The 11,845-nt window shown below is 38.0% G+C and overlaps 1 pseudogene; it reads left to right on the top strand.

The window, feature by feature from the left end:
- Nucleotides 1-8,471: 8,471 nt before the first annotated feature.
- LOC102824450 lies at nt 8,472-9,450 on the top strand (annotated as a pseudogene).
- The last annotated feature ends 2,395 nt before the right edge of the window (nt 9,451-11,845 follow it).

Genomic DNA, 11,845 nt, shown 5'->3' on the forward strand with positions numbered 1-11,845 from the left:
CCCTGCTTTGAAAGACAAGAAGAATGGTTCATCATACCTATGTAGAATACAGGAATTGTCTTTGACAAGCCCTTACAAGTTTCATTTCCCCAAGTGTCCTCATCTTGGTATAGATGTACATGTCCAAATCCTAACTAAGGGAAAATGGAATTACCTGTGCCTGTGGTTAATCAGCTAGGCAAACATGGCAATCACTTTTGTTGACAACCTGTTGTGACTATTTAACTCATTCTACCCAAGCGTTAACATGTCTATGTCTTGTTTCTATCTTTAATGTTTATCTTAGGTCTTTTGCCACAATCACTTTTACTATTTTAGGGCAATTTTCAGCTCACAGGGTCCCGTCTAAAGAAGTGGGCCCCCATTCTATAGAACCAGATTTCTACTCTTGGCTCTCTATCACTGATGGTGGGGACATTAATTGAAATAAGCACTGGGTCTCCCATTTCCCACAGGATAAAACTAGGAAAACACGGAATTTGATGGTTGGAGGGAAAGATGCCATAGTTACATCTACTATCAATCTGACTGGCTGGTAGTAGGCAAAAGCCCTTTGAATCTCCCCCATGGTGATGATACATTTTAGCCATATTAGCTTCCAAACCGAACACATCTTGCCAAGCACAGACTAGAACCCCTGGGCCAAAAAGCCTCCCTTACACTGGGTTTCATATACACCCCTTTACCCTGAGTCCTCTCCTACTAAACAAAGATTAAAGAAGAGGGAAGGACAGTTCTAGTTTAACATGAATAGTAAGACTGAGAACAGCATGGAGACAAAGATAAGGATATCAAGAACTGAAACCTGAATAGAAACATCTGGCCACAGGTAGACAACCCATGAAGATATAGCCTAGAGCTGACAACTGCAGAAGGCACTCCATTTCCAAGATGCCTGTGCCCCTTTACTAAAAACTGATCAATATTCAACATAATACCTCTCTTAATCAATATGTACTAGCCCACTCACGGAGGAAGAGACCCTACACCTTTATAAACCCCAGTGCACCCCAATCCCAAAAGGCCCTCTCCAATTGCAGAGACAGACATGACTCACTCTTCTGAGAAGTGGCAACATGGTGGGAATAATTATTTAGCCCCCCTAGAGCAAGAGGGACCAGGGAAAAACATGACAATTTGGCACAGGTATGGCAAGGCAGCCTCTCAGACTCTTCTCTTGGTCACTTTGAGAGGCTCCCTGTGTGAGTGATGTGCTTTTCACTGGTAGCTACTTTACCCTCAAGGAGAATTCATCTTCACTGGTCCCTTTACTAGAGTATAGAGAGACTAGCCCTCCTCTTTGGTCAGGACTGCTGTCTCAGTGGTCAACTGCACCTGGTAAAGACCCTCCCCCCAGTCAGCCTGGAATCTGTCCTTTTTCCACATCTTGTTCAGCATCAAGAGTCCCGGTCAGAAGTGATGAATGGTGAATTCGAAGAGATGAGTTTGGACCAAGAGTCCTTTCACCTGAGGGTTAGCAAAACAAAAAGAATCAGTATGTAGTTTCTCAGGAATTGATCTCTAGTTTCCATGGCAGGTGTGACCCTTTGCTTTCAAAAATTCTAAGAGAATTAACATGAAGATATTCAGCGATAACACATTCTCACAATAGTATTTAGTCTACTCTGACCATTTCCTCAAACTAAAAGAAACATTACTGGCTGTATCATCTTAATTTATGAATATAGTACTTCACTTAAAAACTTCTCGAACAGGAATGTACTCAAATCTACAGCACAATATCCTTTTCTTCCTCTTAACAAGAGGAAAATCATACATACAGGGTGGGCCAAAATTTAACAAAAAAGAAAATGTTTACAATTCAGAAAGAGTATTGGTACACCAAATATCTCTTAAAACAGTATTATGTCAGTTGGTTGTGCTATTGTGGCTTGTGACTTGCTGTGATTCTGAAAGTTATGCACTGGTATTTTAAATATCAGCAGAGTCACCCTTGGAAAGGTTTCAGATTAGCTTCCAGAGAAAGACAGACTAGGAAGAAGGAGTGATGAACTACTTTCAAATATTTACTTACTGAAAACCTTATGAATAGCGAGAAACACTCAAATATAGTGCTGGAAAATGAACCCTCAGGTTGGAAGTCACTCAAAATGAGACTGGGGAAGAGCTGCCACCTCAAAGTACAGTTGACTATGATGATGCGAATGGAGTAAAGCCCATGGAGAAAAGCTCATGGGACCTTCATTTGTTGATGGGACACAGCTCAACATGAAGAAAAACAGCTGTAATCACCCATTAATAATCAGAACATTGAATGTACGAAGTATGAATCTAGGAAAATTTGAAATTGTCAAAAATAAAATGGAATGCATAAACATCAACATCTTAGGCATTAGTGAGCTGAAATGGACTGGTTTTGGCCATTTTGAATCTGATTCTGATGACCACATGGTTTACTATGCCAGGAAAGACAAAGTGAAGAGGAATGATGTTGCATTCATTGTTAAAAAGAACATATCCAGATATGTCATGAGGTACAATCCTGACTGCGATAGGATAATATCCATGTGCCTATAGGAAAAAACAGTTAGTACCATTATTATTCAAATTTATGCACCAACCACTAAAGCCAGTGAGGATGAAATAGAAGAATACTACCAACTTCTTCAATATGAAATTGATCAAACATGCAATCAAGTTGCATTGATCATTAGTAGTTATTGGAATGCAAAGGTTGGGAGCAAAGAGGAAGGATCAGTAGTTGGAAAATATGTCCTTGGTGATAGAAAAGATGCTGGAGATTGCATAATAGAATTCTGCAAAACCAATGATTTGTTCATTTCAAATACCTTCTTTAGACAGCATAAGAGACGACTATACACATGAACCTCTTAGATGGAATACATAGAAATCAAGTTCAATACATCTGTGGAGAGAGACGATGGGAAAACTCCATATCATCAGTCAAAACAAGGCCAGGGGCAGACTGTGAAACAGACCATCAATTGCTCATATGCAAATTCAAACTAAAGCTGAAGAAAATGAAAACAAGTCCATGAGAGCCAAAATATGGCCTTGAATATATCCCACCTAAATTTAGAGATCATCTGAAGAACAGATTTGATACATTAAACACTAAAGACTGAAGACCAGAAGAGTTAAGGGATGACATCAAGAACATCATACAGGAAGAAAGCAAAAAGTCACTAAGAAGACAAGAAAGAAGGAAAAGATCAAAATGCAAGTCAGAAGAGACACTGAAACTTGCTCTCCAGCGTAGAGATGCTAAAACAAATGGAAGAAATGAGGAGGTACAAGAGCTGAACAGAAAATTTCAAAGATCAGCTCATGAAGATAAAGTCAAATATTACAACAAAATGTGCAAAGATCTGAAGTAAGACACCCAAAAAGTAAGAAAACGCTCAGCATTTCTCAAGCTGGGGGAACTGAAGGAAAAATTCAAGCCTGGACTTTCATTATTAAAAGATTCTTTAGGCAAATTAGTGAATGATTCAGAAAACATCAAACTAAGATGGAAGAAATACACAGTCACTGTACCAAAAGGAAATGTTCGATGTTCAACCATTTGAAGAGGTAGTATATAATCAAGAGCCAATGATACTGAAGGAGGAAGTCCAAGGTGCATTGAAGGAATTGGCAAAGAACAAGGCACCAGGAATTGATGGAATAAAAGTTGAAATTTTTCAAGTAAGTGAGGTGACACAGGAGGCACTCACTCTCTATGCCAAGAAATTTGGAAGACAACTATCTGGCCAACTGATTGGAAGAGATCCGTATCTGTGCCCATTCTAAAGAGAGGTGACCCAATGGAATGCAGCAATGATCGGACAATCTCTTTGATATCCCATGCGAGTAATGTTTTACTAAAGCTAGTACAGATATGGCTGCAAGCATACATTGATAGAGAACTTCCAGAGGTTCAAGCCAGATTCAGAAGAGGCTGTGGAATAAGGGATATCATTGCTGATGTCTGATGGATCTTGACTGAAAGCAGAAAATATCAGAAAGATGTTTACCTGTGCTTTATTGACTATGCAAAGTCTTTCAATTGTGTGGCTCATGACAAGCTATGGACAACATTGCGAAGTATGAGTACTCCTGAACACTTAATTGTGCTCATGAAGAATCTGTATGTGAACCAAGAGGCAGTTGTTAGAACAGAACATGGAAACACTGAATGTTTTAAAATTCAGAAAGGTGTGTGACAGGATTGTATTCTTTCACCATACTTATCAAATTGTATGCTGAGCAAATAATCTGAGAAACTGGGTTATATGAAGAAAAATGTGGTATCCGGATTGGAGGAAGACTATTTAACAACCTGCAATATGCAAATGATACAACATTGCTTGCTGAAAGTTAAGAAGACTTAAAATATATACTGATAAAGATCAAAGAGCACCGCCTTCAGTATAGAAAACAAAAATCCTCACCAATGGACCAATAAACAACATTCTTATCAACGGAGAAAAGATTGAAGTTGTCAAGGACTTCCTTCTTCTTGGATCAACTATCAACAGTCATGTAAACAGCAGTCAAAAAATCAAATGACATATTGCATTAGGCAGTATGCTGCACAAGAAATTTTTAAAGTGTTGAAGAGCAAAGATGTTAGCTTGAAGACTATGGTTTGCCTTACCCAAACCATGGTATTTTCAGTAACTTCATATACATGCGAAAGCTGCACAGTGAATAAGGATGACTGTAGAAGAATTAATGCTTTTGAGTTATGGTATTGGAGGAGAATATTGAAAGTGCCATGGGCTGCCTAAAGTACCAACAGATCTGTGTTGGAAGAAGTGTATCCAGAGTGCTCCTTGGAGGCAAGATGGCCAAACTTCATCTCTCATACTTCAGACATATTGTCAGGAGGGACCAGTCCCTAGAGATAGATATTGTGTTTGGTAAGGTGGGGGTCAGAGAAAAAGAGGATGACCCTCAACAAGCTGTATTAGCAAAGTGGCAGCCCGATGGGCTCAAGCTAGCAACAACAGTGAGGTTGGCACAGGATCGGGGAGTGTTTCGTTCAGCTGTGTATAAGGTTGCTAAGAGTTGGTACTGACTCTATGTCACCTAACAACAACAACAATGTTCTCAGAAGATCTGAAACATTAATACAAACAAAAAATAAAGTACACACAAATAATATCTTGAACAACGTACAATTTTTAAAATTACTATCACACCAGCCAAACAAATCCTTAACCACCTTTTAAATGGATTAATTTATACCATTTTACTCTAGAAAGAATATCAAAGCTATTGTTACAAAACAACTTTTCAGTGCCCACTCACATTTAAGTTTCATCTTGAATGTGCAAATTCAGAATTTTGCATTGCAAATTCAATGTTTACATTTATTTTAAGAATTATATTTGAACACTACCATACCAAAAAAAAAAACCTTTCTCACTTGTATAAGGATAGGGTGTTGTCTTCTATGGACCACCTCCCTGTGTTTTTGTTTCAGTATCACACACAAGTGTGGAATTTCCAGCCCTCCCCTATTGCCTTCTTTAAACCATGCCTAGGAGTTTCTCCTCTTCAGTCAGAGGTCTCATATTTACCTTAACCTTCCCTTCTCCTTTCTAATCCTAACCCCAATCTTACAATTAGGTCCCGTTCTAAATGATTCAAAAGTTGATCCCTAATTTCATGAGGGGAATTATTTTTTCTTCCCTTCTTATATCTGGACATTCGCTTTTGAAATGGCCTGTCTTCCCACACTTATAACAGTCATCCGCTGTTGGGCTTAAGGACCTAGCCCTGTCCTCTCCTCTCTTTCCTCTGAAGATTCCTAACACAGTAACCACTGCCCCACTTCTCTAGAGAATGGGGGTCTTGCTCTAGCCTCTTACTATTTTAGTCACAGTTCAACACCTTGATTATGGCATTCTGTTTTTGCTCCTTCTCCTCTCTACAAAAACTGTCTGAGTTTCTCTTAACGGTTCATCAATGGGTTTGTTACTCCATTCCACTACGCCTTACTAAGCAGACTAGAGCCTGATTCCCTGGGCACTCAACTCCTCTATTTCGTGGAAGCTTCTTGTGTACCCTGACGTTTTTCCCAGGTTTGGGAACTGTCTGCACAAGCCCTCAATATTCTCCCTGAAGGATTGTCACAAGTAATATATTTGGGAGTCTCTCCTGCTCCCTTCTCCCCTTACCAAAAATTATTGTTGGTAAGTAGTTAATTTTGGTTAACTTTGCACAAGCATAGCATAAAGGAAAATAAATCCTAAATAGAAGAAAAATATCATTAAAAAAAAAAAGACTCAAACCTAACATTCATTGTACAAATTTCTGAAAAACTGAAAGATTAAGCATAAACAAAACTATTGTTATCTACAGAGAATATACAACATTTCAACCTTAAAAGTTATTGTTGGTAAGTAGTTAATGTGGAATTCTGTTCCCTAGTTCCTATTGGTCTTCGTGTCTGAGTTCTCCTGCTAGCTCAACCCCTCAATAGTTTCCTGGGTTCTGGTACTAATGGAGGTTTTTTGCATACAACTCTGAGATTTTGCTTTGTCCGTCTCCAACTGCATTGTGACTCTGCACTTGCTTCCCATCCAAAATATGTCTCAGTCACACAATAACCCCCCAAAATGCCTGAGAGCCAAGGTGATACTTACAGTCCAATTCCACCACCACCACCCCCCAACCCCCATGGCCCTTTCAGAGATTGCCTGGTCATCGCAGTTACTCTGTTCTCAGTCCTTCAAGTCTGTAACACTAATGCTAATCATCTTTTAACAGTCTTGGGTCTTTTTCTGGCTCTCACTAGGAGGAATCACTCTTGTGAAGTAGGCTGCTGAAACAAGATGGGAAAGTTGGTTCCACCAGGGCTGCCACTCCAAGCGGGCAGAAAATCCCAGACAGACTACCAAATTTGTGAGAAACACTGTCAAAACCAACAAACACTCAAGTAATCCAATCTGTACTTATTTTAGTGAGAGAGATGTTTTCTTTATTCTATTTTGCAAAATCAGGCATCCAACCCAGCACCACATGGTTGGCCCACAAACAGTTTTATTCCCTTGTATAGAAAAAGCCCCTCTTCCAGTTGCTCTTCCACTGGGTATTATGGAGTTCACAGTCTACTCCCAATAGTCCTTACTGGGAGCATTCTCATTTCCCCTTATTCCGTGAACTTCCCCTATTGCCTTCATTGGTGTATTCTTATTTTAAATTTCCTAGCTAGTCAAACTAGTTCCTCCCCTCCATTGAGCTCCTTTCATTATGCTAGCCTGCTACCCCCAAGACTTCCCTTAGTCCTGAAGTTGGACCATGCCAACAAGAATTATTTCTCAAAAACCCATCAACAGTGACATTTGAAATGTTTTTCAATCTCCTTTAATTCCATAATTCCTTAATGCTAATTTCATAATGCACCTGGTTTAGGGCATTTTCAAAATAGATGCATGTTACTGAAAGAAGCAAAATTATATTTCCACTTACTTCTAAAACAAACTTCTAAAATTCTCCCCAGAGAACTGGGGTGGAAAGTTGATGGCAGGAAGAACTCATTTTGAGAATTTTGTAGTTTTTGCCAGAATGAAAGTGCTTGCAAGTTTCATTGACTCATGTCATTGAATATTACCAATCATAAAAAAACAATTCATGGAATTCTCATCCCTGATATTTTTTCCATGAAAATATGGAATGACGGATGTCTACTTATGACTAAAAAGAGTCATGTGACTTCTATCAACCAGCTTCAATACTGGAAAACAAATTGGTTAACTTTGCACAAGCATAGCGTAAAGGAAAATAAATCCTAAATAGAAGAAAAATATCATTTAAAAAAAAGACTCAAACCTAACTTTCATTGTACAAATTTCTGAAAAAGTGTAAGATTAAGCATAAACTTAAAACTATTGTTATCTACAGAGAATATACAACATTTCAACCTTATAAGTTATTGATGGTAAGTAGTTAATATGGAATTGCATTTTTATGATGCTAACAGCCACAGCAAAATGATTTTTTTTTCTTTACAAACAATAAAGCCAGCTTATTATGAAGTATATCTATTTCCTTTGCATCTTTATATGATACATTAAATAATATCATTAACTGAGATGTAAATAGTCATAGTACACTTTAGACCTCCTTTCCTGAGTCTGTTGCATAATAAGATGGTTTTAAGTAAGACACTAATACATTGATTAAGTGCTAACTTAATGCTAATTCTAGCCAGAAACTGTCATAGATCATCCCTGTTCAAAAATAATAAGCTTACAAAATGCAGTTACATTTATCTAGTTCTATCCAGGTAGCATTACAAGAGAGAGATAAAGAATTAGGGAAAAGTTTGTTTCTGTGCAGACGCCTATCTGCTGTACCCTAAATTCAGAGTATATGGTCAATAAAAGGTAGACTACATTCTCTTTTTAATTGGTTTATTATTTTGGCAAATGACATGTTCACTGCCTTCCTTTTGTCTTAGAAATAAATATATTTTAACTTGGTAATAACTGACAATAATGTGTCTCTTAACTTTGCAGATTACTGACCCAATGAATGTCTCCAAGACAGAATCCAGTTTTCCTTCTGTCACTGAGTTTATCCTCCTAGGTTTCTCTTTTGAGTGGCAGATTCATGTCCTAATTTTCTCACTCTTCACTACGACATATGTCCTGACCATCACAGGAAATGGGGCCATTTTTTGTGCTGTTGTGTGACCAGTGACTCCACACTCCTATGTACATGTTCCTCAGGAATTTGTCCTTTATAGAGATCTGGTATGTCTCTTCTACAGTCCCCAAGATGTTGGTCAACATTTTCTCAAAGACAAAGACAATCTCCTTTGCTGGTTACTTTCTCCAATTCTATTTCTTTTTCTCTTTGGGCACATCTGAATGCTTCCATTTGTGTGCCATGGCTTTTGATAGGTATCTTGCTATCTGTCATCTCTTATACTACCCTGATATCATGACTGGACATCTCTGTGCCAAACTAGTTATTGCATGCTGGGTTTGTGGGTTTCTGTGGTTCCTGGTCCCTATTGCTTTCATCTCTCAGATGCCCTTCTGTGGCCCAATCATTATTGACCATGTTGTATGTGATCCAGGGCCACTGTTTGCATTGGCATGTGCCTCTGCACCAATAATACAAATGGTTTGCTACATTCAAATCTCATTAATGCTCTTAGGTAACTTCTTCTTCATCCTTGGATCCTATACTCTTGTTCTATTAGCTGTGTTGCGTGTTCCATCAGCCACTGAGAGACGTAAAGCCTTCTCAACCTGTGGGTCTCATTTGACTGTGGTATAACTGTTCTTTGGTCCCCTTACAGTCATGTATGTGAACCCAGGACTTGGACACACTGCTGTGATGCAAAAAGTCACAACCTTGTTCTATACTATGGTTACCCCACTCTTTAAGCCCATCATTTACAGTCTCGGGAATAAGGAAATTAAGGCAGCCCTGAGGAAACTTCTGGGGAGTTTCAACATAAACTAAAAAGGCTGTTGTTACTGTTATGTGCCATCAAGTTGTTTCCAACTCATAGTGACCCTGTATAGGGATTCCAAGAGTGGCTGGTTTGTTTGAACTGCTAGCCTAATGATTACCATTCCATTGCTTATCCTATAGCACTACGACAGGGCACTAAACTAAGACATACGACACAATTTCTCCATGATTAGATCAGTATAATTTAACAAAAATAATGTGTATTATCAAACCATGCAGGCAAGAAGGCAATGGGGAGACATATACAAAACCTTAGAAGAAAAAACTGCCAACCAAGAATCGTCTATCCAGCAAAACTATCAATCAAATACGATGGTGCAATCAAAACATTCCAGGATAAACAGAATCTAAGAGATTTTATCAAAACCAATCCAGCACTTCAAAACATCCTAAAGGGAGTTCTTTGGAATGAAAACCAACAAGAACAGACAACAACCAGAGATTGGCAGGTGTGGCAACACCAACTGGAACTCAGTTGGCAGATAACAGAGTCCAGAACAGAAAAAGCTGCAACAACAAATTCAAAGAAGCTATGAAGTCAACTGAAGCTCAAAATAATATCAATGTCAAAGAAGGGATAAATGTAGGAGCAGAGATCCAGGTGGTGAGGATGTCAGGTAGATTATAGGATCTACCAGTCCCAGGGTGTGTCACTTCTCATATACAAACCTTAAAATGTAATTTATCCAAGGTTTCTATAGGAAAATAATACACTAGCCCAATAACATCTATTCACACATTGTTTCCTTTTCATAGTACCTCATTTTAAGCTGGAGTTCAGGTTTTAATTCTGTATGTAACAATACCAATTAAAATATTCAGAAATGTATGTTACCTAAAATTTTCATGTACTGGTTACCTAATATTTTTTTCTAAATAAGATATTGCCACAAACTTGATGGATCAGTTGACTGGGTTTTTTATTAGAGCATATGCTCCTGAAAATTGAGGAGGAAATGGTTCACTTCAGGATAAACTATTTGCATTAAATTTGTTACTGAACAGTAACATCATTGTTTACTGATTGTTGTTTGTTGCCGTACATTATAATGGTAACATCAAGGAAATTTTTAAAGCAAAAAGAGCATCCAGAATTCAATGACTCTAGCACAACTATTTTATTTTTACTGTATTTTAGTTAGGGTAATTTCAAACTTGTTTTCTTGTATGGGAATTTTTTGTAATTATTATTTTTTAGAACCCATACTAATATCATATAGATTGTAAATTCTCATGTGTTGTGATGAACATGTTTCTAGGAGAGTTTTCCTTTCAAGTAGTTTGAATCTGGCTTGTGAAGCATAATAAGAAACGGAATTTTCAGAAGGAAGGTTAGAAAAAAAGGGACATTTTACCATTGCAAAATAAGGACCATTTAACAAATTAGTACCTGCCATTCAAAACTAAAGGAGCTCTGGTAGCATAGTGTTTATGAATTGGACTGCTAATCTCAAGGTTGGCAGTTCGAAACTACCACCTGTTCCGCAGGAGAAAGATGAGGCTTTCTGGTCCTGTAAAGATTTGCAGGCTCTGAAACCCTGTGCAGGGTCACTATGAGTTGTCACCAACTCCATGGTACTTAAACAACAACATTCAAAACTAAGATTAGTAAATACTCCCATATCCTGCACTAATACTTTTATTGGACTTTAATCTGTTTCCACTTGCTTTCTTTAAAAAAAATAAATCTCAATACAATATTTATGAATATTTGCCATGGTGATATTTTGCAAACCTATGCTAGAACTGACTCTACAGCACAAAACAACAACATGTTAGATCTAAGCATTTTGTTCAAAACCAGAACTCTCCCACATGATCTAGTATTTTAAAATGCAATATGCATGCAACAATTCTTCTATTAGCATTTTTATCTTATAACATTTATAACAATTTCCTAGGAATAAGTTAGCTTATAAATATCAAAACATAGGAATGTGTTTATGAGTTTTGGCATGGACATCCCAGATAGACAACTTAGATGTGAAAAGTTTTGAAGACCTTTAATTAATCTTATCAGAATTCGGCCATGTATTTCTCACTTATCATCCACTGAATATGTTTTCCAGCACCGTACCCTTTCCCAGGGTACATTACTTTGCAGGTTCCCGAGATCAGGTAAAGGAACCCTACTGGTACTGTGGGCTAGATGTTTGGTTGCTAAACACAAAGTCAGTGGTTCAAGCCCACCATATCCTCTGTGAAAGAAAGATGAGGCTGACTGTTTCTGTATCGATTAACAGCATTGGAAACCCTATGGAGCAGTTCCTCTCTGCTATAGGGTCATTAGGAGTCTGGTGTGGTGCAGTAGGATACACACTGACAGCTAACCAAAAGGTTAGCAATTCAAACGCACCAGCCACACCTTGGAAACCCTATATAG

This window comes from Chrysochloris asiatica, unplaced genomic scaffold (assembly GCF_000296735.1).
Source record: "Chrysochloris asiatica unplaced genomic scaffold, ChrAsi1.0 scaffold00444, whole genome shotgun sequence".
Taxonomy (NCBI): Eukaryota; Metazoa; Chordata; class Mammalia; order Afrosoricida; family Chrysochloridae; genus Chrysochloris; species Chrysochloris asiatica.